General features: G+C 55.7%; 2 long non-coding RNA genes across 8 annotated transcripts; both read right to left on the bottom strand.

Moving 5' to 3' along the window:
* Positions 1-29: 29 nt before the first annotated feature.
* On the bottom strand, positions 30-23,140 carry LOC117196485 (uncharacterized). Of its 6 annotated transcripts, none has more exons than XR_004476699.2 (6): positions 23,060-23,140; positions 20,362-22,677; positions 17,331-18,197; positions 16,530-16,665; positions 5,305-5,397; positions 30-2,962 (listed from the first exon to the last, which is right to left on the bottom strand). It is a non-coding gene; the product is annotated as an uncharacterized LOC117196485 (long non-coding RNA). The 6 variants fall into 6 exon arrangements; XR_007470081.1 differs by lacking the exon at positions 23,060-23,140 and having other exon boundaries at positions 17,331-17,530; positions 17,642-18,197; positions 20,362-22,978; XR_007470079.1 differs by lacking the exon at positions 23,060-23,140 and having other exon boundaries at positions 17,331-17,955; positions 18,067-18,197; positions 20,362-22,977.
* On the bottom strand, positions 14,138-16,514 carry LOC125960426 (uncharacterized). 2 transcript variants are annotated; one of them, XR_007470082.1, is made up of 4 exons: positions 15,776-16,514; positions 15,556-15,577; positions 15,006-15,093; positions 14,138-14,697 (listed from the first exon to the last, which is right to left on the bottom strand). It is a non-coding gene; the product is annotated as an uncharacterized LOC125960426 (long non-coding RNA). The 2 variants fall into 2 exon arrangements; XR_007470083.1 differs by lacking the exon at positions 14,138-14,697 and having other exon boundaries at positions 14,975-15,093.
* Positions 23,141-27,196: the final 4,056 nt, after the last annotated feature.

Genomic DNA, 27,196 nt, shown 5'->3' with positions numbered 1-27,196 from the left:
ATAGTCCAAACAAATTACATATTTGGTGCTTTATTTAATATGTTTATTGCAATTTTATGATAGTCATTTGCAATGAAACAGAATAAAATATTAATTTAAAGAGGCAATCGCGGGGACTTCCCTGGTGGCACAGTGGTTAAGAATCCGCCTGCCAATGCAGGGGACACGGGTTCGAGTCCTGGTCCGGGAAGATCTCACATGCTGCGGAGCAACTAAGCCCATGCGCCACAACTACTGAGCCTGTGCTCTAGAGCCCATGTGCTGCAACTACTGAAGCCCATGTGCCTAGAGCCCGTGCTCCACAACAAGAGAAGCCCGTGCACCGCAACGAAGAACAGCCCCCGCTCGCCGCAACTAGAGAAAGCCCCCGCATAGCATCAAAGACCCAGTGCAACCAAAAAAAAAAAAAAAAAAATCCAACATGGGTCTTAAAGATCATCAGATTTTTATGTAGAAACAGATCACATGCAAGTTTCTAACAAGAAGCTACTAACAAATGAAATTGAGCACACGCCTCTCCGGGATCCTCCACCCTCCAGGTCCTGTACATCGTGTAGCTCAGACCCAAGTGCCCAACGGTGGTTGTACGGTTAAAACAACCCCTTCATCTTCCATCATTTCAGGTGCCTCAGCACCTGGCCTGGTGCCAGAAGCAGAAAATAGGAGGAGGACAAGGGGCTCGTCGCTGAGCAGGGAAAGCAGCTGGCGGGACTCCCCACAGCAGCCTGCTCAGATCTGGGTTGCGATAGAGGGGGGCCCTGTATGCAGTCTAGAGCATCAGGGAAGGCTTCCTGGAGGAGGTGAGATGAGTCTTAAAAGAGACAAAGTTGGCATGGACAGTTGGCCCAGAATCGTTTCCAAGGAGAGAAGATTAAAGATCACATCATCCAACTTGCTGATTTTAGAAATAAGGAAACAAGCTGAGAGGGGGAGTGAGTTCAAGGTCATGTGGCCTAATAAGGGTAAGATCAGGCAGGAAGGGTAGGACACACCGTGGTAACAAGAGTACCTAAATCCCGGCAGCTGAACCCCACAGAAGTTCACCCCTCACTCGTGCCCTCCCGCAGCGTGGGTGTCAGTGGGAGGCACTCTGTGGTCACTCAGGGACGCAGGCCAGCGAGGCACCATCTCCACCCGGCTTCCGTCCCCACGAGAGGCGAACTATGAACTGGCCCCGGAAGCTCCCTCCAGGAGGTGATCCGCCCCGCGGCCACTCCTGTCTCCTTGGCCAGAGCAAAGCACGTGGCCACACTTCACGTGGAAGGTGGTGGGAGGTATCCCAGCGTGGCCTGGGGGTCGTCCCCTCCCTGCCCACGGCTGGGTCCTCTGCACACAGACACACACAGCGGCGGGCACTCCGGCCTCAGTGCCAAGCTCACACTTCAGTTTTCCTGCAGGGTTAAGCTCGGATGCAGAGGCCAAGGTCTGGAGAGAACTCCCCGGCACACGGAAGCACCCGACCCTCCCAGGAAACAAGGGCAGGCCACGGGGAGGCTCACTTACTATCGCAGACTGACGCCAAACCGCTGGGTGGGCAGAGGGGCTGCGGCAGGGCCGTCTTTGTGGGAGGGGGCAGCCTGCCCGCGTGCAGGTTCCGAAGCTCCTAGTCGTATCTGTGGACACAGAGGAAGTACAGCTGTGACCCTGCAGGTGAGAAGCCTCGGGCCACAAGGGGCCGGCTCCAGGTGCTGTTGGGGGCAGATGCCCCACAAAGGTCTGCAGGATACCTGAGTGTCCCGTCCTTCTGGGCCCACGTGCCTTATGGCTGTCTTGCACATGCACACACGGGAACACACACAAGCCAGCAAGGGTCATCCGACCTCTGTCAAGTGTCCAGGCTCTCTTACCAACCCCTGGCCAATACTTCACCCACGTGTCTACACAAGAGCTTCCCTCTGCAGGAAACACCTTTCCCTGGACTCTCGATCTAGCCAACAGTCCCTCTGAAACTCACTTCAGAAGTCACCTCCTCATGGAAGCCTTCCCTGATATCCCCTCTTCACCGGTCCCCTCCCTAGCTGGGTTCAGCCCCTCTTTCGGCTCCTACTGTCACCGACTTGTGGCCCCACTCCCTGCGAGTGTCCTGTGGGCAGACACACTCCCTACACGGCTCTAATATCCCCAGTGCCTGTGACTTGGCGCCCAGAGGGAGCGCGACATCTCCACTCCCCCTGCGGGGCTGCCGGCCTCACCTGCGTGCAGCTTGGCGAGGACCCTGCACCCTCTCTGGGGGCTCCATTGAGCCCCCAGAGAGGGTGATGCAAAGGGCAGAGGGTGCTCAGGCAGGGCTCAGAGACTGAGCTCCACCCAGAGCTAACGGTGGGTCCGGGACCGACCACACACCTTCCTGGGCTCCCTCCACCCACCTGACGCCCTGTCCAAGTCGGGGACCACTGCTGTATAAAACAAAGCAGTAGACACGTTAACTAGGCCTCTAGCCGGAAGCACCAGGTGGGCTGTCCTCCAGAACACCTGCAATGGGCCTGGGAACCTTTCATGCTGTCCACGGTGTCATCCACACACCCGAGAAATCGCCCCCGTTCTCTGCTCCGAAGCAAGAATGGTAAACGCCAAGGCAGCGAACAGCAGTTACCGCCGTGGCTGATTTTTTTTTGTTAATCAGTTTTGCAGTGGTGGGTGAGGAACGCATCTCATCCGTGTACACAGCCATCCTCAGCCTTGTTGCTCTGAGTCAGCAGTTAGCATCTTTCACTGTGAATCTTTGTTGAGGCCGCAGATTTCGGAACCGGATCTGGCCGGGCACACGTCTGAAAATTAAGCCTTCAGCGTTCACGGGATGGGACGGAGGCCCAAGGAAGCTCGAGGGCGTAGCCCACGCCTCCCAGGACAGGGTCTCACTCACTGCAGAACCTCCGGGGGGATGGTCAGCTGGTCGTATTTGAGGTGTTCATGGAGCTCACTCAGATAGCTGAAATAGGTGACTTTTTTCCCAAACTTGTGACTAAAAACAACAGAAGCAAGAGAATAAAAAAAATGATTAGATGAGGGGGCCCGGGGGGAGGGGGCTGGCAGCAGGAGCCCTGGAAGAACAGTGCTGGCATTTCTCATATTAAGGAAACATAAATGCTGACACAACCTAAACCCAGAACATAATGGAAGCAGCGCACGTCTGCAGATGTTCCGCTTTCATAAGAGCTCGGATGCATCACACACTCTTGAGAATCTCATCTGCATAAAAATAAATATCTGCTTCCAGTCTGAATGGCCGTGAATTTGTACAGATGTAGGAGAGCGCAGAGCCAGGAAGCCCTGTGCCCACGGCTCCCGGAGGGGCACGCAGAGGGGCTCGCGGGGCCCGGTTTCTGGGGTCGGCAGTGGCTTCACTTTTGAACATCTCTCTGCGAGTCACATCTTCATGACTGTGGGGACCAAGCAAGACACCCTCTGATTTCTCCCCAGGACGGTAACCCTGGGGCCCACAAAGGAGCACATGCAGGCAAGTCCTGGCCGAATTCACTCACATCCCCTTGAAAGCAGGGGTTCTCCTACACAAGCAGTGAGACTATTTACATATACTTGTCCACTGCCTGACACCTGGTAGACATCACGACCCGGGACGATGACTAGTAAGGAGCCTCAGTTTACCCAGCTGAAAAGTGGGGAGGAGAACAGGAGGCTCAGCTGGGTGAGAAGTTCGACGCCAGGCCCAGCCTGCGCGTCGTGAACAGCCGCCCCCCGACTGCTCCGCCGTTTACAGCTTCACTGACATGTCACTGACACGCACGCAGCTGGATGTATGTCATGTGCACCATTCGATGAGTTTGGACATGTGCGTACACTGTGATACCATCGCCACAACCAGGTAACAGGCGCAACCATTGCCTCTAAAGGTTTCCTTGTGCCCCTTCATGTGCGATGCTGTATGTGTGTGTGTGCGTGTGTGTGTGTGATACGAACACGACACGAGATGCACCCTCTCCAGGACACCTCAAGTGTGTGACACATCGTCAGCCCAGGCTCTCCTCTGTTCTGCAGGTTCTCTAGAACCTCCTCACCTTGCATAACCAAAACAGCTGTCTTATCTGAGACCCGCTGCAGCCCAGAGCCCACAGGAGGCCGAACCACGGGCACCAGCTCCCCCTAGTGCATGAGGGGGGAGTCAGACCGGTTGCCCAGGCCCCTAGCCACCAGCCCTGACAGAGGGTGCCTGGCATGAGCCGGCTGCGGGGACAGAGGTGTTGGCTTTAGAGCTGCAGGAAGCCCCTCGTGCAAACTCCCGCCCACACAGGAGCCCCCTTCAGCTTTCTCTCTGCGTTTCTGCCTGTTCCCCCTCTGACCCCAAGCCAGCCAGGCATCTGTTGGACACCAGGTTCTGCAGATGCAGGCGGGGCCGCCTTCCTGCCTCTCACACCCAGAGAAGGGCCTCTTCGCAGCCCATCTAGGTGCTCAGGTGGACGAGCACCCCCAGAACTGCTCGAGGAGAAGACCCCAGCAGCCCCCGCCGCCTGCCAGCATTCGGCCGCCTGCACGGCCGGGATGACACAGTGGGATCTTTTCATTTGCTCAAAAGGATGTCAGCGTCTCCTTAGCTGGTTTGATTTCTAAACAACCTCAGAGTACCCTCCACCCAAAGCACTGACTATGTGACCTGCAGGCCCTTACACGTATTTACCCATTTATTTAATCCTCACAACAACCCCATGAGGCAGGTACTAACATACCCATTTTACAGAGGAGTCAGTTGAGGCTGGCAGAGGAGAACCAGTAAGGGGCAGAGCCAGGATCCGAAGGGAGCAGCCTGGCTCCGGAGTTCACCCTCTGACCCACACTGTCCTGCCCCCAGAAAGCCACGTACCCCCAGCCATCATCAGCTTTGATGTGAAAATGATGCGAAGCTGACCTCACGCAGTACGTGGTTTGGGTTCAGCAATGTGGAAGCAACTTCAATGCCCAGACTCACCCGGGCACAGGTCCTTTGGACCAAGCCCTCAGGGACAATTCACTGAGCCCATCCTTCCCTGGACGGAACCCAGATGGAGATCTCTGACTTCACACAGAGAGTCCTTGAGCCGTTGAGAACGCCTCCTCATTCCTGAAAGGATGGTCGCTCTTGCATTTCTCAACTTTTTCAAGAAAGGAGAAATAGGAAGATGTCGTTGCCCGGCTCCCTTATCCACACTGGACACTTGTGGTAAAAGCAGGCACCTCTCCCCTGCCCCCGGGTTCTGCCCACAACGTGCCGAGTTCTTCTTGGGATCTCAACATGTCTGCGTGCGCGCTCAGCGTAGGAAGTCATGAACTAAATCACGGTTGAGCTTCAAGGACAAGGACTGGTTTCTTTACCCATCTCAGAAGTAGGAGCGTACATCTGGCCACAGGAAAGCCACCCGCTTGGATGGGGCGAGGGGGGATGATGTCCATGGTGTCACTTTTTCCCTGAAAAGCCATGAAAAAGACTAAGCATTAGGGCTCATCCTATCATGGCCGAGAAGCCCATAGAGCACCTCTGAGTCAAGTAGAAATGGGAGCTCCTTCCTCCAGGCAGACGCCTTCCAGCGCTAGGTGAGAAGAGACCCGCTTGATAGTAGCCCTTCATGTCAATGCCCTTGGGCAGTGAACAACCTACACAACTGTTCACGGCGGCCATGCTCACCACTTCCATCTGGTGGTGAAGGTTTCTGAGGCAGGTGCCTGGAAAGAGCACAACGTATCAGTTGTTGTCAGAGGTACTTTTTTTTGGATTGAGGTGAAATTCTTAACATTCACCATCTTTTTTTTTTTTTTTTCCCCGGTACGCGGGCCTCTCACTGTTGTGGCCTCTACCGTTGCAGAGCAAAGGCTCCGGACGCGCAGGCCCAGCGGCCATGGCTCACGGGCCCAGCCGCTCCAAGGCATGTGGGATCTTCCCGGACCGGGGCACGAACCCGTGTCCCCTGCATCAGCAGGCGGACTCCCAACCACTGCGCCACCAGGGAAGCCCACATTCACCATCTTAAAGCGAGCAATTCAGTGACACTTAGTACATTCACAACAGTGTGCAATCACGACCTCCATCTGGTTCCAAAATCTTCTCATTGCTCCAAAGAAAGCTCATAACCATTAGGCAGTCATTCCTTCCCTGCCCCGCCACTGCCAGTGACCCCACCTGCTTTCTGTCTGTCGGGGGTACTTCTGTCTTTACAAGAAAACAAATCCTCAACTCATCCCTGGCCCAGCAGTGGTACCCTCGGTGAGAGCTGACCCACAGGTCATGGATTATTTGATGTCGCAAAAGGAATAATCTGGCAATGGAACGTGCCCAATCTCAGGACCGCAGGAGACGAATTCTCCGGGGTCGAGCATCCTCTGTCCTGTGCGCTCCGTAAACACACAGCGGGCTGAGAGCAGCGTCAGCTGCTCAGGAGGACGGGGTGGGGAGCGCCTCCGGGGAGGGCAGCTCACCGGCCAGGGTAACGGGCTGCCTGGGATTCCGGCTCGCCTCGCGAATTCCGCGGCCAAGCCCATCACGCGGCAGCAGCAGTGGCTAAGACCCTCTGGGCATCCGCTACCGGCAAGGCTCTTGCTGTCGCCATTCTATCTTCAGCATCTCTTGGAAGATTCTTTAACGAACTAGGTTGGATGCCTGGGTCAGGGGTATTCTCATGAAACAAGCAGCCCAAAGGCTTCCAGATGCTCCTATGATCCAACTGTGCCTTTGTTCACTTTGAGCCGCGGGCCCCAGGCCACGGCCGCTGGGCACCACGCTGTGGGTGGGCAAGTGGGGCTTCCATGGTCAAGAGGAGAGCAGGTCTGGAAGCAGCCCTGGCAGAGCCCCTGGCGCTGTGGCCCCCGAGCTGGCCCAGCAGCGGACGAGTCTGCCCCCGGCCAGCCTTTCCGCCTCTCTGTCCCTCACAAGGGGACGCAAACATTTCCAGGGATGCCCAGACACGGGCCGGGGTTAGGCTGCTTGAGTGAAATGCAATCGGCACGTTGTCAGGGACCAAGTCCGAGGCCCGGAGCACCCACACGAGCCCCACGGGCGCAAGAATGTCCCAAACGTGGGACGCGAGTCACGCGAGCGCCTGGCCTCTGCAGGTAGCCTGAGAGGACTTGACCCCCAGCAAGAGCTGCTGGGCAGGAGAGCACTTCGCTTGGCCTCAAGCAGCCTCGGTGGCCCTGGACCAGGAGCTGCCCTCCTCCCGGGGCCAAGCTTGTCACCAGACCTGAGGCCGCCTGCTCACCCGGCTGACTCTGGGCTGCAGTCGGGACTTTGGCAGCTCTCAGGACACCCGAGGGACCCAGCCAGGGAGGAGGCCCCGGGAGCAGCGTGGCCGCACAGAGCGCGCAGCCCCAGCAGAGAGGGGCAGGGTGGGGGAGGGGTGAGGGCAGCTGAGGCCACGGCAAGTGAGTGGGGGGCACTGCCTTCTGAGCAGCAGGAAATGAGGCGAGTGCAGAGGGCGGCCTGCGTGGCTTTAAGAGGGAGGCTGGGAGGGAGGGAGGGGGGAGGCCTCAAAGGGCCCTGAGGGAGCTCCCTGGCGGCCTAGTCGTTAAGGTGCCAGGCTTTCGCTGCTGTGGCCAGGGATTCAATCCCTGGTTGGGGAACTGAGATCCCGCAAGCCGCATGGTGAGACCAAATAAATAAATTAATCAAAAAATAAAAGGGCCCTGAGTCCAGAGTTCAAGTCTGTGGACCTAAAGCCACCCGAGGCGGGGGGAAGACGTCAGTCCTGCGGGTGGGATTGGTGACCTGGCACTGACGTGACATCCACCTGACGACCTGTCAGTCTGTCTGTTAGCCTTTGACCTGGCCCATCCGCCCTGCGCTGAGAGTGACGGAGAGGCACCTGCACAGGGAGGGGGACACACACGGGACTGGGTTGGGGAGGGCGGCCTACGGAGAGGGTGTGTGCAAGGGGGAGCGTGGAGGGGGCACAGGGCAGACTTAGCCCAGCAGCCGCCTGTGGTTGAGCTCGCGAAGGGGGGGCGCGTCCGGCAGCAGCAGAGCACGATGACTCGGCTTCCGAGGCGGTCCTCCCCTGCAGGAGGTCCCGGCACCGACACCCAAGGCTGCTGTCTCTTGCCACAGCTGGGGGCGATCCCCAAAAACAGCAGCCTCTGGACCAGCCCACCTGAGCCAAGAGGCACGGGAGGCTGCGCTGAGGTGGTGGCAGCACCTGCCGGACGGGCACCGACTACCTGACGCTCTGGGTACCTTAGCCAAGGTCACCTTCACCACCACGGGCATCCCCAGAGGACCCGCTTGCTGCCCGTGCCTGTGGCTCGGACGGCGTCCAGCAATCATTTACTGATTGACGGGTGGACTGGTTATAGGAAGAGTGTCAGAAGCTGCAGAAAATAGAAGGGTGCCCCTCCAGAAACGTCCGCGATTCCGAACTCACTTTAACTCACAGGGAACAAGTATTTACAACTGTTCTCAGACATTTACTTAAAATGAGGAGAGTGACAGCAGAGCATCCTCATCACCGGCCGGCTCTGAAGGGCGAGTCAAGGTCACACACACGCGCACACACTCACACGTGCAGACACACACACATCACGTGCCCTCGGAGTCCCGCCTGCTGCCCGGCCAGGACAGCTGTTTGTTATTTATGACACGTCGGCTTCTCCCGGGAGCCTGCAAGCCACTGGAACGTTCAGAATTTGCCAGTCGTTTCGGTTTCCAAAGACGGCGGCCTTTTCACAGGTTCCTTGAGAATTCTGGTCATGGTTTCTGTTTGTTTAGGAAGCTCCCGTTGAAAGTGCCGCCCTGGAACCCACACATTTATCTGCTTCCCTTGCCAGATGGGCATTTTCGGGCACAAAAACCTTCGACGGCTACGCCTGGGAAGTACAAAGTGTTTTCCAAACAGTGTTTCTACCAACTTGGAGGCCAGGGTTCCCCGGCTCACCTGAGCCTGTGCTCATCTGCGAGAGGGAAGGGAAAAGGACGACTTTGCTTCTGAAGATATGACTTGTTTGTGCAGCTACTGAAGGAACATGGAATTGAATGACCCTGGGGCTGAAAGGGAAGTCAGCATCCACGTCAAAATGTCAAAAACAAAATACTGAGGAGCATTTTTAGCACTGGAATCAGACCAAGTGGAGAGTCTCAGGGACGTGCTAAGTGGTTTGGTGAACGGAAGCCCAGCTCTGGAGCGAAAAGACCAGGTATGGCGGCCCCTGCCTGGCCCCACGGTCCAGGGGAGAGGACAGGGACGGCATGCGGGGAGTGTCTGCCCAGCTCTGCGAGCCCCTCTCTGAGAACCAGCCAGGGCTCTATCAGCCACATCCACATCTGCAGGGACTTCACAGGTGGGGGCTGCTGTCCGCACCAGGCCGGCCCTCACTTCAGACACCAGCTATGTGTCGGGGGTCCCCAGGCCACCCTGCTTCTGACCAGCTGCCTACAGACTCGGAGCTTCTCACTACCCCCCTCACAACCGATAATTCATTGGCTCACAGAACTCGGGAAAGCGTTATACTTACAATTAGTTTTCTTATAAAGAATACAAATCAGGACCCGGCAAGAAGGGAGATGCACAGGGAGTCGGGTGGGGGGTCGGGGGTCCTGGCCATGGAACCTGTGTGCCCTCTCCCCATGCAGTCGGGACATCGACCACACACCATCACCACCAAACAGCTCCACTGAGCTGCCGTGTCCAGCGCAACTGTTGGGGTTTCATTACATAGGCATGACTGGCCGAACCACGGTCCAATCAGTATGCAGCAACCCATGCATCCACCCATGCATCCACACGTCCATCCATCCATCCATCCATCCGTCCATCCGTCCGTCCATCCATCCATCCATCCGTCCATCCATCCATCCACCCACACGTCCATCCATCCATCCATCCGTCCATCCATCCATCCATCCATCCATCCATCCACCCACACGTCCATCCATCCATCCATCCGTCCATCCGTCCATCCATCCATCCATCCACACGTCCACACGTCCATCCATCCATCCATCCGTCCGTCCGTCCATCCGTCCGTCCATCCATCCATCCATCTATCCACATGTCCATCCATCCATCCATCCACACGTCCATCCATTCATCCATCCATCCATCCATCCATCCACACGTCCATCCATCCATCCATCCATCCGTCCATCCATCCATCCGTCTGTCCGTCCATCCATCCAACCATCCATCCATCCATCCATCCATCCGTCCATCCATCCGTCCGTCCATCCGTCCGTCCGTCCGTCCGTCCATCCGTCCGTCCGTCCGTCCGTCCGTCCATCCATCCGTCCATTCTATCCACGGGTACTGCTGATTAAATCATCGAGTTGGTTTACTGAGCTTGGTCTCCAGTGCTCCCGAGGCCACAAAGCCCAAACCCTCTAGTCACATGGGGGGGTCTCTCCCGCACAGAATCCCCACCCGGAGTCGTCTCGTGAGCATGACTATCTAGGGGTCCTGCACGAGTCACCCCCTAACATAAACCATCACGAATCACTGAGATACTCCCATCACTCGGGAAATTCTGAGGATCGAGAGGCTACCTCCCGGGAACCGGGACAAAGGCCAGACACGTCCTTTACTGCAGTGTCCCATGACCCGGCCCCCCAGCCCACTGTCCGCTGTGCCAGAGGGGCCTCCACACACCAGGCTGGAGATGCAGCGCGAGAAGCAGCAGGAGCCAGGGCCTCGGATGGGGTACACCACCGACACGGCACACCACTCCCCGCCTCGGGGCCCAACGAGAGACAGTGGTGGGAAGAAGGGGACGAGACCTACTGTGACGCCGAGGGCGAGTGACCCTGGGGAGCCCGCAAGGAGGGTAGGGACACGATCGGGGGTCACTGGAAGGCCCGCCCCGGTGCCAGCTGGAGGACGGCCAACGGCAGGGTGTCCCGAGTGGAGACTGCCCGGTGGAAGGAAGTGGGGGGAGGCAGACAGAGACCTGCAGGCCAGCGATGGGGGGTGGGGAGCCGGAAGGCCCGCGCGGAGAGTGTGGGTGGCCGGGCCGCTCACTGGGGAGGGAACACAGGAGGAGGCGGGAGGGGGCCCCTGGTGGGGCTGTGGACACGGGCTGGGGCTCCACCGAGGACCCCTCAGGGAAGTGATGGTGGCCTGGCGGTGGACGAGGGGCCAGGAGGCCGGTGGGCCTGGGGAGCCGCTGCCCAGTGCGGTGGGTCGCAGGGAAGAGTGAGGTTCACTGACCAAAACCCCCCACCCTCCGTCCTCTCAGTGTCCTGCTGGCCGCGTCGAGTGCCCCTGCCCTCAGGCGGGCACCTGAGAAGAGGCGGGCAGCTGAACGCCCACACCCCATGGCAGTGAGAGACGTTGGGAACAGAGCAGCCCAGCGCCCCAGGGACACGGAGAACCCAGGGAGGCGTGGACAGCTTCAAAGAGATGGGGGGACGGGCATGGGGACATGATGCCCCTGCCAGTGAGGGGCAGCATGGCCACCCCTGGGCCAAGGGTGAGCAGCAGGAAATTCCCAACAAGAAGTCGCACGTCAGGTTCTCAAAAAACCCGGGGAACCCAGTGTCCAAGAATGAGATCCCTCTGGGTAACACCAAGACATAGTAGGTGTCCAGCAGAGGTCAGTGCCCTCCCCATACACTCGGGCCCCACTTCCCTCCCACCCCCAGTTTCTCAGTTGTCCAGTGGCGGAGGGAGAGGCACCTCAGACCTACTGCTGATTAGGGGGCCCTGTGCTGGCCAGGCAAGGGGACGTGCTCCTGCCCAGACAATGGATGGGGTTTGGAAACAAGGGCAAAACAGGCAGGTAAGGGTCAGAATGATGAATTTCCCCCCCACCGCACCCCCGAGGAGTCTGGACTCAGTTCAGCCAGCAATGGGGTAGGAGGGGCTCTGGCCAGGCTGTGAGCCCCTCCTGCTATCTGCAAACGAAAGTAGGGAGGGTCCCTGGGCAGAGCACAGCATGTGCAAAGGCACTGAGGCAGGGACGTATAGGATGCAAGGCCAGCGCCTACGTCGGGCCTGGTTCCTTTCCCCTATGAGCATCCTGTTTACAAAAAACACTGATTTCATTCGATAAACACTTACCGAACACGTACTGTTTGCAAGGTCTACCCACTTGCACGAGGCTGAGCTATGAAGGTCAGCTACTCTTGAAGGCATTTTACCTCCCCCCAAACTGAAAGGGCAACTCACAGCACTTTCCTTCCACATCAACAGATTTCTAAATGTCCTGCCAAACTAATATCACAGCATTATTCAGATTCGACAAACTTTTATGCAGCTTGGAACAAGTGCCACGGTGGGTACATTGGGTTCCTTATGCTGTTCTCTCTACCTCCGATGCATTGGAAAATTTCCATTAAAAAAAATGAAAAAGGAGGGAGGGAGAGAGGAAGAGTCAAGGCTGGGCGCTCTGCCCGTCGGGACAGAACCCCCTGCCCTGCGCACCAGCCGGGCAGCCCTGGGCCAGCCTCTCTGCTCGTCTACAACGTGGGGATAAGAGAACTGACTTCGCGGGGAGCAGGAAGGACTAAATCCACAGCTTGAATTAAGCCATGCAGAGATGGCACACAGCAGATGCTCAATAAATGTGACCCGTTACCACGTGTCCGGCAGGAGGGTGGGTGCTTCCAGGTGTGCTGTTTCATTTGCGGGTGAGGAAATCGAGGCCCAGAGAAGCCAAGTGAGCCACCAGCTGGCTTCAAGGGCAGCACCCCCAGCCCGGCCTCCACGGCCCCCTCTGCCCCTGGGACCCCACGTTCCAGGTGGGGAGGCCTTCGCGCTCCCGCAGCCCCTGGGTTGAGGCCTCCTCCGCAGCCGTGAGGAGCCCCAGGACCCCCAGCCCTTCCGCTCACTGAACAGTCGCCGGGCATCTGCATTAACATCAGTCAGGATGAGTAGATGCCCTTGCCGCTCGCTGGCAACACAGGCCAGTGTATCGAAACGGGCTTCAAGATGACGATACATGGGAGGAAATGAAAACTATCAATAAAATGCAGATTCTACAAGGCATCGGTTTAACTCACGACCCCTTCTTCTCCCCTCGCTGTTTACAACACGACATTGTTCACTGTCTCCGAGACAGGAGAAGCCCTGTTTATGCATAAAGGAATGATTCCCTGAGCTGAGACCCGTGACACGCCCACCACCATCCATCATCGGCTCCAGAGAGTGAAGGACGATTAAAACGCATAATAAAGGGGCTTCCCTGGTGGCGCAGTGGTGGAGAGTCCGCCTGCCGATGCAGGGGACACAGGTTCGTGCCCCCGTCCGGGAAGATCCCACATGCCGCGGAGCGGCTGGGCCCGTGAGCCATGGCCGCTGAGCCTGCGCGTCCGGAGCCTGTGCTCCACAACGGGAGAGGCCACAACAGTGAGAGGCCCGCGTCACGCAAAAAAAAAAAAAAATTGCGTAATAAAGGCATCAGCGATCTCACTGGGACTAATGTGGGAGTTTGTTTAGGTTTTTATTTTAAGGTTGCTAACTGTTTTTTGCATGAGTGAAATGGGATTTGAAGACTCGTTTTGTCTGTGTCCTGCAGGAAATCCCAGCTGGGGTCTGCAGGGCTGTGAGGGAAGCTCTGGCTGTGAAGGTGGTGTCTTGTCAGTCACCCAGCAGGACCAAGGCCGGCATGTCCCTCTGTTCCCTCTTCTTCGCCACTCGCCTCTAAGATTATACCTCCCACCGCCTCTGATCCTGGGGCGGAACTTGCCCTCTGCCCACCCTGCTTTCCAACATCTAATGTGCCTCTCAGCTCACAGCCCCAGCCCCAGACTGGAGCTTCAGAAGGTGACCACCACTCTTTAAAATATTTTTTATTTTATTTTTTGGCTGTGCCGCATGGCTTGCAGGATTTTAGTTCCCTGACCAGGGGTTGAACCCAGGCCCTCGGCAGCGAGAGTGCACAGTCCTAACCACTGGACCGCCAGGAAATTCCCTAAAATATTTAAATCAACACTATCTTTTTAATTAATTAATTTATTTTTGGCTGCGTTGGATCTTCATTGCTGCGCGCAGGCTTTGTCTAGTTGCGGCGAGCGGGGGCTACTCTTCGTTGCGGTGTGCGGGCTCCTCATTGCGGTGGCTTCTCTTGTTGCGGAGCACGGGCTCTAGGCGTGTGGGCTTCAGTAGTTGTGGCTCGCGGGATCTAGAGCGCAGGCTCAGTAGTTGTGGTGCACGGGCTTAGTTGCTCCGCAGCATGTGGGATCTTCCTGGACCAGGGCTCGACCGCATGTCCCCTGCATTGGCAGGTGGGTTCTTAACCACTGCGCCACCAGGGAAGCCCAGAAGAGATACTTTTAAAATTTCTTCTACTGGACCCAAACTTGAGAGGATGTGAGCCTGGAGTTACCCAAGGTCACCACATGGAACTGGAGGAAAATGAAGCCCATGGCAGAAGACAATGCAAGGGATGGAGAAAATGTCCCTAAAACACTGTGCACCTGGATCCAGCTGTACTTGAGTGCAAAGATCCAATAAACCCTCTTTTCTGCTTAAGCCAGTTTGGGTTATAGATGACCTGTCACTTGTAACAAAACGAGTACTGATTTTTTTTCTTTGAAAGATCAGTGGTATGGAAACACAATGAAACCTTCCTCGGTGTTCTCTACTTCAAGAGAATGAAACAATCAAGCTCACACTGTTTTTCTTTTTGGTTGTGGCACAAGAAAATGAACTTCACTTCTGAAAACTCTTTGGGGGAGATCTGGCTTAGAACAGAGCTATGACGGCACCAATGGACATCAGCCCTGCCCTGCACTCAGTCCCGACCTCTCTGGTACCCATCATTCGCACCTCTGGTACCCATCATTCGCACCTCTGGTACCCATCATTCACAGCTCTGGTATCCATCATTCACCCCTCTGGTACCCATCATTCAACCCTCTGGTACCCATCATTCACAGCTCTGGTATCCATCATTCACCCCTCTGGTACCCATCATTCAACCCTCTGGTACCCATCATTCGCATCTCTGGTACCCATCATTCACCCCTCTGGTACCCATCATTTGCAGCTCTGGTACCCATCATTCGCAGCTCTGGTACCCATCATTCACCCCTCTGGTACCCATCATTCACCCCTCTGGTACCCATCATTTACCCCTCTGGTACCCATCATTCACACCTCTGGTACCCATCATTCGCACCTCTGGTACCCATCATTCGCACCTCTGGTACCCATCATTCGCACCTCTGGTACCCATCATTCACAGCTCTGGTATCCATCATTCACCCCTCTGGTACCCATCATTCAACCCTCTGGTACCCATCATTCACCCCTCTGGTACCCATCATTTGCAGCTCTGGTACCCATCATTTGCACCTCTGGTATCCATCATTCGCAGCTCTGGTACCCATCATTCGCAGCTCTGGTACCCATCATTCACCCCTCTGGTACCCATCATTCACCCCTCTGGTACCCATCATTTACCCCTCTGGTACCCATCATTCACACCTCTGGTACCCATCATTCGCACCTCTGGTACCCATCATTCGCACCTGTGGTACCCATCATTTGCACCTCTGGTACCCATCATTCACACCTCTGGTACCCATCATTCAACCCTCTGGTATCCATCATTTGCAGCTCTGGTACCCATCATTCACCCCTCTGGTACCCATCATTCGCATCTCTGGTACCCATCATTTGCACCTCTGGTACCTATCATTCGCACCTCTGGTACCCATCATTCACCCCTCTGGTACCCATCATTCACCCCTCTGGTACCCATCATTCACACCTCTGGTACCCATCATTCAACCCTCTGGTATCCATCATTTGCAGCTCTGGTACCCATCATTCACCCCTCTGGTACCCATCATTCACAGCTCTGGTACCCATCATTCACCCCTCTGGTACCCATCATTCACAGCTCTGGTACCCATCATTCACACCTCTGGTACCCATCATTCAACCCTCTGGTACCCATCATTTGCAGCTCTGGTACCCATCATTCGCACCTCTGGTACCCATCATTCACCCCTCTGGTACCCATCATTCACAGCTCTGGTACCCATCATTCACCCCTCTGGTACCCATCATTCGCACCTCTGGTACCCGTCATTTGCACCTCTCCACCAGGTACGAGTGGATACATGGTTCTGTGATCCTTTAGTTAACATGACTGGGGGGCTCCCTCACCACCCCCACAAGGTGGGGCTTGGACTCGATCAAACGGGATCCCGGAGCACCAGGCCCGGCATATACGGGCCTCCGTAAATGCCGAAATCAAATGAGAATCAACCAGACATTACAAATGGACCCTTCTTCCTCGGCAGTGGGCTTCAGAGCAGCAGCTCCATCACCGCCGACCTGCCTTGCTCTCCACCTGAGTCCACACACGCCTCAACGCCTTCCTGAACCTCTTGCTGCTAAGCCCTTTCCCTCTGAGCCAGGCCCCGTGGCCCACGGATGGGGGCCGTGGGCACCGAGGAGCCACCAGCATCGCGAGGCCGCGCCGGCTAAAGCCACGGAACGGGGCAGGCGCAACACGGCCGGCACGCAAAAGAGGCTTCAAATCACCCGACAGTTCTATGTATAATTCATAGCAAAATGGTTTGTTGCTATGAAAATATATTTGCACATTACACAAACAGACCCTCACAGCCATTATCTTAATGCTGTAGCTACAAATTATCACCTACTTACCTCGGGCAAATTAGCACCAAATTTAATTTGAGTGGCGCGGACGATGTGCGGGGCGCACAGAGCAAGAGCCCTCGGCCGTATCTGTAGGACCTGGCTCTCGGCTTTAGGCTCAGGATGGGGCGTCTGATACAGGGCTCTGCGGGGAAGAGAGGCGGGCTCAGGGCCATCCAGGCCTAACCCTGTATTTACAGGGAGGTCACGGAGACCCAGAGAGAAGGGGGCTGGCACAGGGTCCCACCTGGGTAGCGGGGGGCAAAGTCAAGCCATGAGGGGCAGGGGCTGAGAAGGGGGCCGCCTGAGTTGGGATTCCAGAGTCTCCAGGTTGCACCCCATGAAGAGTCATTTTCACCCTTTTGTCTCAGCTATGTCACAAATTTATTTATACAGACCCCACTACCCACTCTTTATCACAAACACCACCGGGTCCCCGACACTGGTGAGAAGGCAGATGTAGATCATTTGTGCAGGTAGCGGGGCCAGAAGCCACTGGAACCTGGGCGTGACACCCAAAGGTGGCAGCAGCAAGGTCCAAACGAGCTGTGACCTGCTACAGGACTTTGTCAGAGGCCTGCCCACAAGTCCCAGGGACAGTGGGCACTCTGAAAAGACAAGGGGGGGTCTGCAGAGAGACCTGTGGTTCTTGTAGACACCAGCCTCGACACTTGGGGCCGTTCCCCTCCCCAGCATCCCTGTGGCCCTGCCCACGGAACCCAGGTGCTTGCTCAGGTGTGCACCCCTCACCTGCAGAGCCCTCCAGCTGCAAGGAGCTGACCCACCCCACCTCCCAGCCTGCCTGATTACCTAAGAGGAAGCCCATCTCCCCTCTCAAAGGTTTGTTGAGGAAGCCAAGTTGAGCCAGTCAGCACACAGCAACTTTCCTGGCCACAGATATAGGTTCATTCAGGCCCGTGAGGTATCAGGAAAAGCTTTCCAGGTGCTTCTGGGAAAGAAGATCCCTTGCTGTCCTGAGAGGGCCACTGGAGCAGTTTCTCTCCACACAGCTGTGTATAAAGATGAGGCCTGGAATGGCTGGAGCCAATCTGCTGCCACCCTGAAGATCCAGCAGCCCACGAAAAAGGGCAGGAAATTGCTCAGCCTTGATCAAGCCATACCTGATTTCCATAGCACCCCCAGACCGTTTCAGCTACATGGGCCAATATGGCCGCTTGGACTTCTGGGCTGGTTCAGAGCTGGGTTTTCTGTCTGTTACAGTCAAAAGCGTTAGGATGCTCCCAGACCCCACACCTGCCACAGGCTGGGAGAGGGGCTTCCTCCAAACTCTGGCAGCCCTCATCAGCCTTCACCAGGTGTCCATGTGTCCTTCTTGACCCATCACCGTGTGTCCCCTCACAGCCGGGACCATTTCTGACTCACGCTTGAGCCCCAGCACTCATCCAACCCAGGACATGAAAGGAACTTGGGGTGTCTGTTGAACAAGGGAGCAGGCAAAGTGTACACAGCAGAGCCTAGCATTCAAAGCCTTCCTGGCCCAGCTCACCAACACCTCCCCCTGCCCCAGGTCACTCCCACTGCCCACCTTGCTCGCTCCACTGTCTGCCATCCCAGGCTGCTCTGTCCCGGAAGAGGACACAGCTGGGGCCTCTGCCATAATCTCCATCATCCATACTCAGACCTGTCGGGTGGGGGGCCCCTGGGTCCTCTCCTCTCCTCCCTAAGGGATATCAAATCCCAGGCTCTCCACCCCCAAACCCAGATCTCAGGCCCAGACCTCTCCCCCAGCTCTCAACTCGAATATCCCAACTACTTACTCCACACCTCCCATGACACCCTCTGAGTGCCAACAGCGTCCTGTAGTTCTTGGAATAAAATTCAAACCCCTACAACCACCTGAAAGACTCTTGTGGCCTGGCCCGGCCGCCCTCAGGAACTCGTCTCATACCACTCCACGCCACCCACATTGTCTCTGCTCCAGCCACAAAAGCCTCAGGGCTGCTCCTCAAACATGCCAAGCTGTCCCTGCCTCAGGGCCTTTGCACATGCGGTCCCCTCTAGCTGGAACACACAGCTCCTGCAGGGAGTAAACGATCCCTGTGGTTTCTATTACTACCATTGGCTCTAGTCCAATTCAATAATTCAGTCTGAATCCAAATGTACCTCCTCACTGGCCTCCTTGGAAAGCGAAGTGGTATCCACGGGGCCCCCATAAACCAACACTCCACCTTCAGATGCTTCTATATAGAAAAATCTGGTTACAGTTTAGCCGGGTCAAATAAAGACTTGCCCCCGATGAAGCCAGAGAGAAAAACACCCCAAGTCCCCGGGGAGGGTCAGGCCACTTGTACTTTGCAGAGCCAGGGATCTGGTTCTGATCCCCTGTGCACCCGATCCACAGACCCCTCTGTACCTCTGCGGCGCTGGCCCCCAGCGCCTGCGCCAGCGCTGTGAGCACACAGCACAGATGAAGAGTCAGAGGAATGGGCTCCAGCCCATGTACCCCCCTCCTCAAGGTGCCTCTTCCGTGAGGCTGGTCCACTCTTCTCAGACCCCACTCCCCCATCTGTGAAATGGGCACAAGCCCTGCCCCACCAGTGCCACAATGAGGATCCAATAAAGGGCAGGTGTGACATCACGCTGAAAGGTCGGGCACCCTGGAGGCAAATGCATGGTGACGGTCACCAGGGCTGTGGAAGCCACGTACAGACCCCTCCTAAAGAGGCCAGGCAGTGGTCAGAAGACAGATTAACCTTATTTGGATCCTGACAGAAAATAAAAGAAATGTTTATATTTGAGGCAATGGGGATTCTGAATACTAACTGGGTATTGGATATTAAGGAATTATCGTTCATTGTTTTAAGTGTGATAATAATATTGCGGTCATGTTATAAATGTGGAGGCACCTTGCAGTATCTATGGAGCATGAGTATTAAAATAACACGGGAGCAGGGGGTAAGCGAGGGGGGCGGGGGGTGAGCGGGTGGGGGAGTGGGGAGGGGAGAGCAGGTGGCGCTGCTGCGGCGTAGTAGCGGCTGATGCTAGGATGTCTGCTTCCTTTTGAGCATCTTAAATTCTCCATCACGGGAAAAATTTAAATAAATCCATCAGCCCTCCTACCTAATATGCAAGGTGTTATAACAGCACAGACCTGGGAGCTTTAGGGACACGGGTGGGAGCAGAGACCCTCACAGCTGCAGGGGCCTCAGAGGTCCCTAGAACTTGATGGAGATCGTGGCCCAGAGAGGAGGTGCTTTCCAGAAGTCCCACACATGCCCTGCTGGTCCACATGCCAACAGGCCATTTTTCTGTGGATGACAAATGCCCCAGCCCAGACAGCCTCCTGGCCACCGGTTTCCTTTGCTTGTTTTAATTTTATGACCAGGTGGGGGGAGGGAAGGGGCAGCTCCCCAGAAGCTTCTGGACTCCTGACCTGCCAAATCGATAGAACAGTCACAGGCTCCGACTGAAACAAACTTCTCATGCCCTCCTCTGTCCAAGGTCACTGAAGAAAGAACCGTTTGCCCCCCTCCCCCACCCCACGCCGGGGCAGGAAGAGGTTCCACACAAGCTCGGTCCCCACACGTCTTCCCTGGTTGGGCGCAGGGTCGGGGGGAGGCGGGACAACGAGTACTGCTAAGTGTAAACACCTATAAAGGTGCCCTGCCCTGTTTTAGGCACTTTGCACACATTAACCCATTTGTTTGTTTCTCCCGGGAACCCTAGGAGGAGGTGATAACACTGTCCATATTTTACAGATGGGGAAGCCAAGGCTCGGAGTGGCCAGCTCCTCTCACGGTCACATGGCCGGGATGGGGGTCGGGGTGTCAGGCTCCAGCACCAGCTGTTAACCAGTGCACTCTCTGCTGGTACTGGGCACCCATGTTATTCCCTCTGAGCTTCAGGACACCCTGCTGCTTGATGCCCATTTGAGAGGTGAGAAAACGAGGACCCAACTCAGCCTGGTCTCCTGCCTTTCAGGGACCCAGAAACCGGGACAGTGGCCAGATCCAGCTGCCAGCAGCTCTGGGAGCCTCCAGGCAGATGGCTGGGACAGTACCCTGCAGCAGAGCCCCACATGGACATCTCTGAGGTCATCCCCCTCCCTCAGTGCCGGGCCCAGAAGGGGACCCTCAGATGTACCCTGGGCGGCCCGGGAAGCCTCTGGATACATGTGGCGCATCTTCCGTGAGCATCAATTTTAATCAAAGGATTGAGGGAAAAGTTAAGTAATTTATCTGAAAAGAAACTGAAAGCATCATTTTCATATCCCAAAGCTATTCTCACTTAGATTTGAAGGGCAGTCACTGGCAGGCTTGGAATGTCTCCACCCAGGAGACAGACCTCAGGGCCCTGGGAGGCGGCTGGCCCGGTGGGGAGGGCGCGAATGCTGCAGCCACAGCACAGCGGGCCTGGCTCTCCGTTCCGTTCACTGGCCATGTGAGCTCAGAAAGTCATCTAAACATCCCTGCCTCAGTTTCCTCATCTGTAAAAGGGGACAGTAACAGCCCCTGCCTCATGAGGCTGGTGTGAGTGAGGAATGATCCAGTCAAGTGGACAGTTAGGGCCTGAGAGCCGTTAGCAAAGGTGCCCGTGATGCTTTTGGGGAAGGATGGCCAAGGGCGGCCACTTTACAGGTCAGGAGGCTGAGTCCCCAAGAGGGAAAGTGACCTGCTCCAAAACTAGGTCTCTGACTCCCTCTGTGGTTCATTCTCCCGCTCCTGCTGCCTCTGTGCCTTGGTTTCCCCATCAGTAAAAGAGGATAAAATCAGGGAATGGGTATGCATGCCAGGCACTTCCGAGGTGGCTGAGCTCTTGCTGGAAGCCACCATCCATGGCGTGCCCACAACCGACTCAGCTGGGACTGGCTTGTTAGGGAGATGCCAAGATCCATGGGATGTTTAGTCAAGTTTCCAGACCTTAAAACACCTCGCTGCAGCGCCCATCAACAGATGAGTGGATAAAGACGTAGCATATATACACAATGGAATATTACTCAGCCATAAAAAGAAAAGCATCAGATATTGCCATTTGCAAAAATACAGATGGACCTGGAAGGTATTATGCTTTGTGAAGTAAGTCAGAGAAAGACAAACACTTTTTCACTTATATGCGCAATCTAAATATTAAACAAATGAATACAACAAACAAACAAAACATCTCACTGAGGTTGCACTTCAGCAACTCAATGACATCAACCAAGTAAATTCCTACCGGCTTTACCTGACCACCTGTCAGGTTCTCCGCATGTATTTCTACCCCCACCTCACATGTGACTTATCCCCAGCCAACTACAGTTCCCCAGCCTCTGTGTAACCTCAGTGTGCCACACCCTTCCCTGCCTATCTCTCACCCATCTTCCAACTCAACGGTCACTTCCTCCAGGAAGCCCTCCCTGACTTCCCACAAGCCCCTGGCTTCCCTCTGTCACACAGAGGCTAGACTTTGAGTCCTCCGTGGACAGGGGACTGGGGAGGTGGCTGTCCACAAGGACTAGCCCGGCTCAGGCCAGTGCACTGTGTCCGTCTTCACCCCTCGGCCCCTGCCGTGCTGTTGGTTTGAGAAATGGTTTAACATCACTGCATTAAAGGAGAAACTCGCAAACAAGACCCTAAAACCACCAACAGAGAGAGACCAAAGGATATTTACTGTTGAGTCTTAGATTTTGAGCTCTCACCAGGACAAATGTCAACACTGCATTTCACCGTCAATAAGCACGGCGTGCTCTGGAATCCACACAGCCTCCGTCACAAAACCTCAAAGTCTGCGGCCTCCAGACAGCCAAGGCCAGGTCCCCACCCCGCCGACAAGGACTGAGGAGCTCCTCCCCTCCCACCCTGCTTCCTTCTCCGGGAGCCTTAGCCTCCACTCTTCACACACCTGCCAGGCCCTGGGGAACCCCCAAAGCCAGTGCTGTTGACAGTGGCGCCGGGCCAAGGTTTGGGAAAAGTGAAAGCGTCCAGGGCCTCTCCCCTAACTGGCGATTTTGGAGGCTGATTTAAGTTTGGGGCATATTAAGTCTTGGGGGTCCATCCCCTGTGATGAGCGGGCCCGCACCCCCAGCCGGAGCCTCTGAGTCTGAATCAGCGTAACAACTGCGCAGCCTCAGTTTTCTCATCTGTGAAGCGGAGCGATGCTTCCTGCCTCTCAAGTTGGAGCTGAGGGAAATGATGTGGACCCGGCAGGATCGGAGACCCTGAATTTGGGGAGGAAAATGGGGGAACGGTGAAAGTTTGGGCTGAGACGGCCCAGCCGCGGGAGAAGCGAGGGAGCAGGAAAGGAGGGGACGGGGGTACAGGGAGGGTGCGGGGGAACAGGACTGGAGGAGTGGGAGAGGAGCGCGCGCTCGTGCAAAACGGGGGTGGGGTAAGGTAGGGGCTGGGGTGTGGGAGGGGCCGAGAACACGCGGCGGCGAGCGCGGGCTCCGGGGTTCCCGCCCGTCTCCGCGCCGCGTCACGTGGCCCCGCCCCCCTCCCCGCCTCGGCTTGCCCGCCTGAGCAATGGGCCCAGCCCCAGAACCCGCGCTGCGTCCCCACCTGGGTCCAGGCGGGTTCCTTCCCGCGGACAATGGTCCTTACCTGACTACAGCTCCGCCGGTGCCTCACCTGGGCTCGGCTCAGCCCGCGACTCACCTGGCCCCGCCCCGGACGTGGCTTCCGTGCAGGCCCCGCCCCTCGCCCCGCCCCGCGCGCTACCCAGCCAGCGCTGTTTCCCTGGAGCACAGGACCTGAGTGGCCCAGAGTCATTGCGGGCTATGCCTGCATTTCTGCGCATGGGCAAAGTCACCGTTCCAGCCCTGAGGCGGGGGTCATGTACTCAGGAAAGACCTGGCTGGGGCCCAGATACCCCTAGAGGTGCCACTGACGTTCCGGGGCCCCAGGCAAGAGGGTGACTGGTCCTCCGATAGGATCGCATTCCCACCCGGAGGGCCGCTCAGGAGGTGACTTCTAAGGGTGGATTTCTATCAGGCCCGGTGTCTGGCGCCCCCTTCTGGCTGCAGCTCTGTCTCCGCTGCCTCCTCCCCGTCTCCCTGGTTTCTGAAGGTCGGCGCCCGGGACTGGGGCTGCACCTCTTTTCATTTACTCCCCAGCCTCCTGCTTTCAATACAGCCTATACCAGATGATCCCCAAGCGTTGTCTCTCGACTCCAGCCTCCTGCCTCTGACTGCCCACCTGACATCCCCACACGTCCACGTGGCCTTCTCTCCTGGGCTTCCCATCCGGTTCTCCACCAGCCCCTTCCAAACCCGTCGGGGCATCCTTGGCTCCCCTCATTCCCTCACACCCCATGCGTGGTCCCTGGATGAGCCCCGATAGCTTTTCCTTCAAAACATGTCACAGTGCCACCACTTCTGTCCACCCACACTGGCCCAATTGGTCCAGGCCACCAGCATCTCTATGTGGCTCAGTGCAGCAGAGCCTCCTAATACATCTCCTGGCTTCTGCCCTTGCCCCTTTCCATCTGTGTTAGCACAGCAGCCAGGGGCATCCTTCCATGCGATCCTGCCCTGCCCCTGCTCGTGTCCCTCCCCCTTCCTGCTCTTGGGGGAGGGGGCTGGCGCTAGCAGCTGCACAATCCCAGGCTGCCTTGCGTGGAAGGTGGCACGGCTGCTGGCAGCTCTGGGATCATGTGTGGTGGGCTCTGTGGTCCCCAGTGGCCTGTGTACAGCAGCCAAGACAATCAGGTGTGTTGACCCCTCCCCATTTCTAGAGGGGGGATCTGATTGCAGAGGCCAGCTGGCATAATATCACACGCTGCTACAGTGACTGGTTCCGGTTCCAGAAGTCACTGGGCCCAAGCCAATGACGCAGGCCTTCGCTGGGCCACAGTGAGCAGTTCAGGACACTCCAGTTGGTGGGAAGAGCTGGACTTTGCCTGGAAGATTGGGGAGGAACAAATCCTGCTCTGTCCTTTTCTCTCCCCCAACTTAGATGAGAAGCTTAGTGCACTGGGAATAGCAAGAAGCCATCCTGTGACCACATGGGATCAAGGCTTGGGATAAAACAGAGATGGCAAGGAACTGGGTCCTTGGTGACCTTGCAGAGCCCCTGGATCAAACCCACGCGGGGGTCCCACACTTCCTCCAGACTTTCTCATTAAATGCACCAATAAATTCTCTTATTGTTTGAACTAGTTTGAATTTTCTATTTCTTACAACCAAAATGCCCTCTGATAAAATATCTTTATACCTTTTAGCCAAATTATAAAGAGTTTCTCTCCTGACAGCATTAGCAGAAAAAAAAAAAGCCCAGGGAAGCCCTGGATGGCTGAACCCAAGACACATGACCATTCCAGGGATAGGAAGGGAGTTAGACAGACCAAAACTTTATCCTCCCCAAAGTCAAGACAGTCAGCTTCAAGCCAGTCGTGCTAATGGTAGCCATGAACCATGAGGCTGTTTGCTCGCTGCAGTATCTCCAGTGTCTAGCCCTGGGTCCGGCACATGGTAGCCACTATCCCCAATCAGTATGAATGAATGAATGACCACTGTTTCTCTCTACCGTCACTCAAGCAGCTGCCTGTTTCTGTGCAAAGAATTTGTAACCATCCTAGCACATGGACCTGTTCACCTCACACAGCACACTTGCATGTTATTTGTACCTTCCTTGCTCCCAGTGGACTTTGGTGGTGAGAGAGCGGAAGCATCTATGGTACTGCCTGACCTCTAAGTCTCACGCATACCTGAGCCCCCCTCGATGGATCAGGAAGGGGGCCTATTTCTGGGTCGAAACTCTTCTTCCCTCTCAAAACTTGACAAGGAAATCGAGAGGATGCCTAATGCCAGGGACTCACACTTGATGGGTTTCGTCTAGTGCTTTGCGCTGGTTTCTCTTTTCCTTTTGTGGAATGTAAACACCTTTTATTATCAGTGTCAGATGGGTCTCATGAAAGCCGGACAATTTGCAGGTTTTCTGGTTCAAAAAGCGACTTTGGACAGAAGTAAGAGAAAACACCCCCCAGATGGTCTACGGCTGGCAGAGTAATTCCGTGGTATTAAGACATGTCAGGGGGAATGCCACCCTCCTCGCATTTGTGTTTTGTGAAAATCTCATACAAATTCCACTACCATAGCTTAGTGATATTTAAATATATACAATAAAGCAATCATACAGAATGATTGTCAGGAAAAGAATGCAGGTGTATCCTGCCTTTCATAATAAAAGGAAAAAGAAGTAGAAAGAAACTGTGAGACCCAGGCCAGCTCCCTTTTTGGTTCTTCTGTTTTTCCCCAAGCACGTCTAATCAATAACCCACCAGTTAGTCATTTCCTTTTGTAGCTATAACAATAACTCCTTGCATTTCAAATGCTTTGCACTAGAAAAGAAAGAATAATAATGCAAAATGAAGGAATTACATCTGAATGGTATTATTCTCAGCTTTATTAAATTTGCTCTCGGTACAAATGTTTATGAAGTCGGAGAGCTGCTTTTCCCCCAAGCAGCAAATTCCACATCAATAAGCAGTGGGGGATGGGAACTTGAAGGAAGGAGGAAAGAAAGACCCCTGGTCCCTGGTCTTGGACTTCTCATTTGTTTTTTCCCAAATTAACTCTCCCTGCCAGCTGCTTGAGCCAAGACGTGGTCTGCTTTGAACCTTATTAAAACCATGAAACCAAAATAGGTTGAGCCAGAAGGCATCTGGGAGATCGCGTTCCAACCCTCCCCCTTAAGGGCGCAGACCAGCGAGGTAAGGGGTTTTCTCTGCTGCTGTGTAGCCAAGCCAGGAACCCCAGCCAGGTTTCCCGACTCCCTGGCCTCCTATCACGTGCCCTGGTCCAAGTTTTAGAGCAAATGCATTTGGTTGTTAGCGTCGACTGCAAACTGCAAACCACTTCTCTGCAAACTGAGTACAACCCCTATGCACGCTCCACGATGTCTTCTGTGAGTGCTTGGACCTAATTGTTGAAACTCGTGATTTGAAACTGAGCAGGTGACATTCTTGGTGCCTTTTTGACATCAGGCTGGAACGCTGGTTGTGTCCCCTGACACCGTGCACCTTTCAAATGCCCTTGCTGTATTGGGATTCCCTGTCCTACCAGTCTCTCCACCCGAGGTGGCCAGACCATGGGTATACCCAGAGTCCTTTGCAGTCAGGACCCAGACATTGACTAGGCTCCACCATTGCGACCTACACCATAAGAGAGGAGGTGGCCCTGCAATTTATTATGGGAAAGGGCAGCCTCGGATGTTCAGCTGGGGGTGGGGGGTGGGGTTGACACTGCAGTGGGTACAAGTTTAAATACCTGGGACGTGATTGCTATTGGTGCTGGTGACAGTTGTGGGTTTGGTCCAGTACAACCGGAGCATCCTTGTGTGGTGGGAGCATCTCTATGTGGTAAGCGCATCCCTGTGTGGTAGAAGCATCTCTGAGTGGTGGGAGCATCTCTGTGCCATAGCAGCCTCTCCGGGCAATGGGAGTATCTCTGTGGGGTGTGAATATCCCTGTGCAGTGGCGCGGTAGTGGCAGTTTTCCCACCAGGCCTGTCCTATGCAACAGTTTGAGGCATTTGGAAGGTAAGCCTCGAGCTTGGCTCTCCCACCTCCTGACAGCTCTAGGAACTCCCAACATCCTTCAATAAACTCCTTCTCTGGGTAATCAGCAGAATCTGCCGCCATTGCTTGCAGATAAGAGCCCTGCCTTATCCTCTGCATCCTCCTATTTCCTGCTACCTGTCCCTCCTCCCCTGCCAAACACAGGCTGACGTAAATCCCCCT

The sequence above is a fragment of the Orcinus orca genome, chromosome 11, assembly GCF_937001465.1.
Source record: "Orcinus orca chromosome 11, mOrcOrc1.1, whole genome shotgun sequence".
Taxonomy (NCBI): domain Eukaryota; kingdom Metazoa; phylum Chordata; class Mammalia; order Artiodactyla; family Delphinidae; genus Orcinus; species Orcinus orca.
Note: the sequence above shows the minus strand (reverse complement) of the source record. Positions and strands in the feature narration are given on the sequence as shown.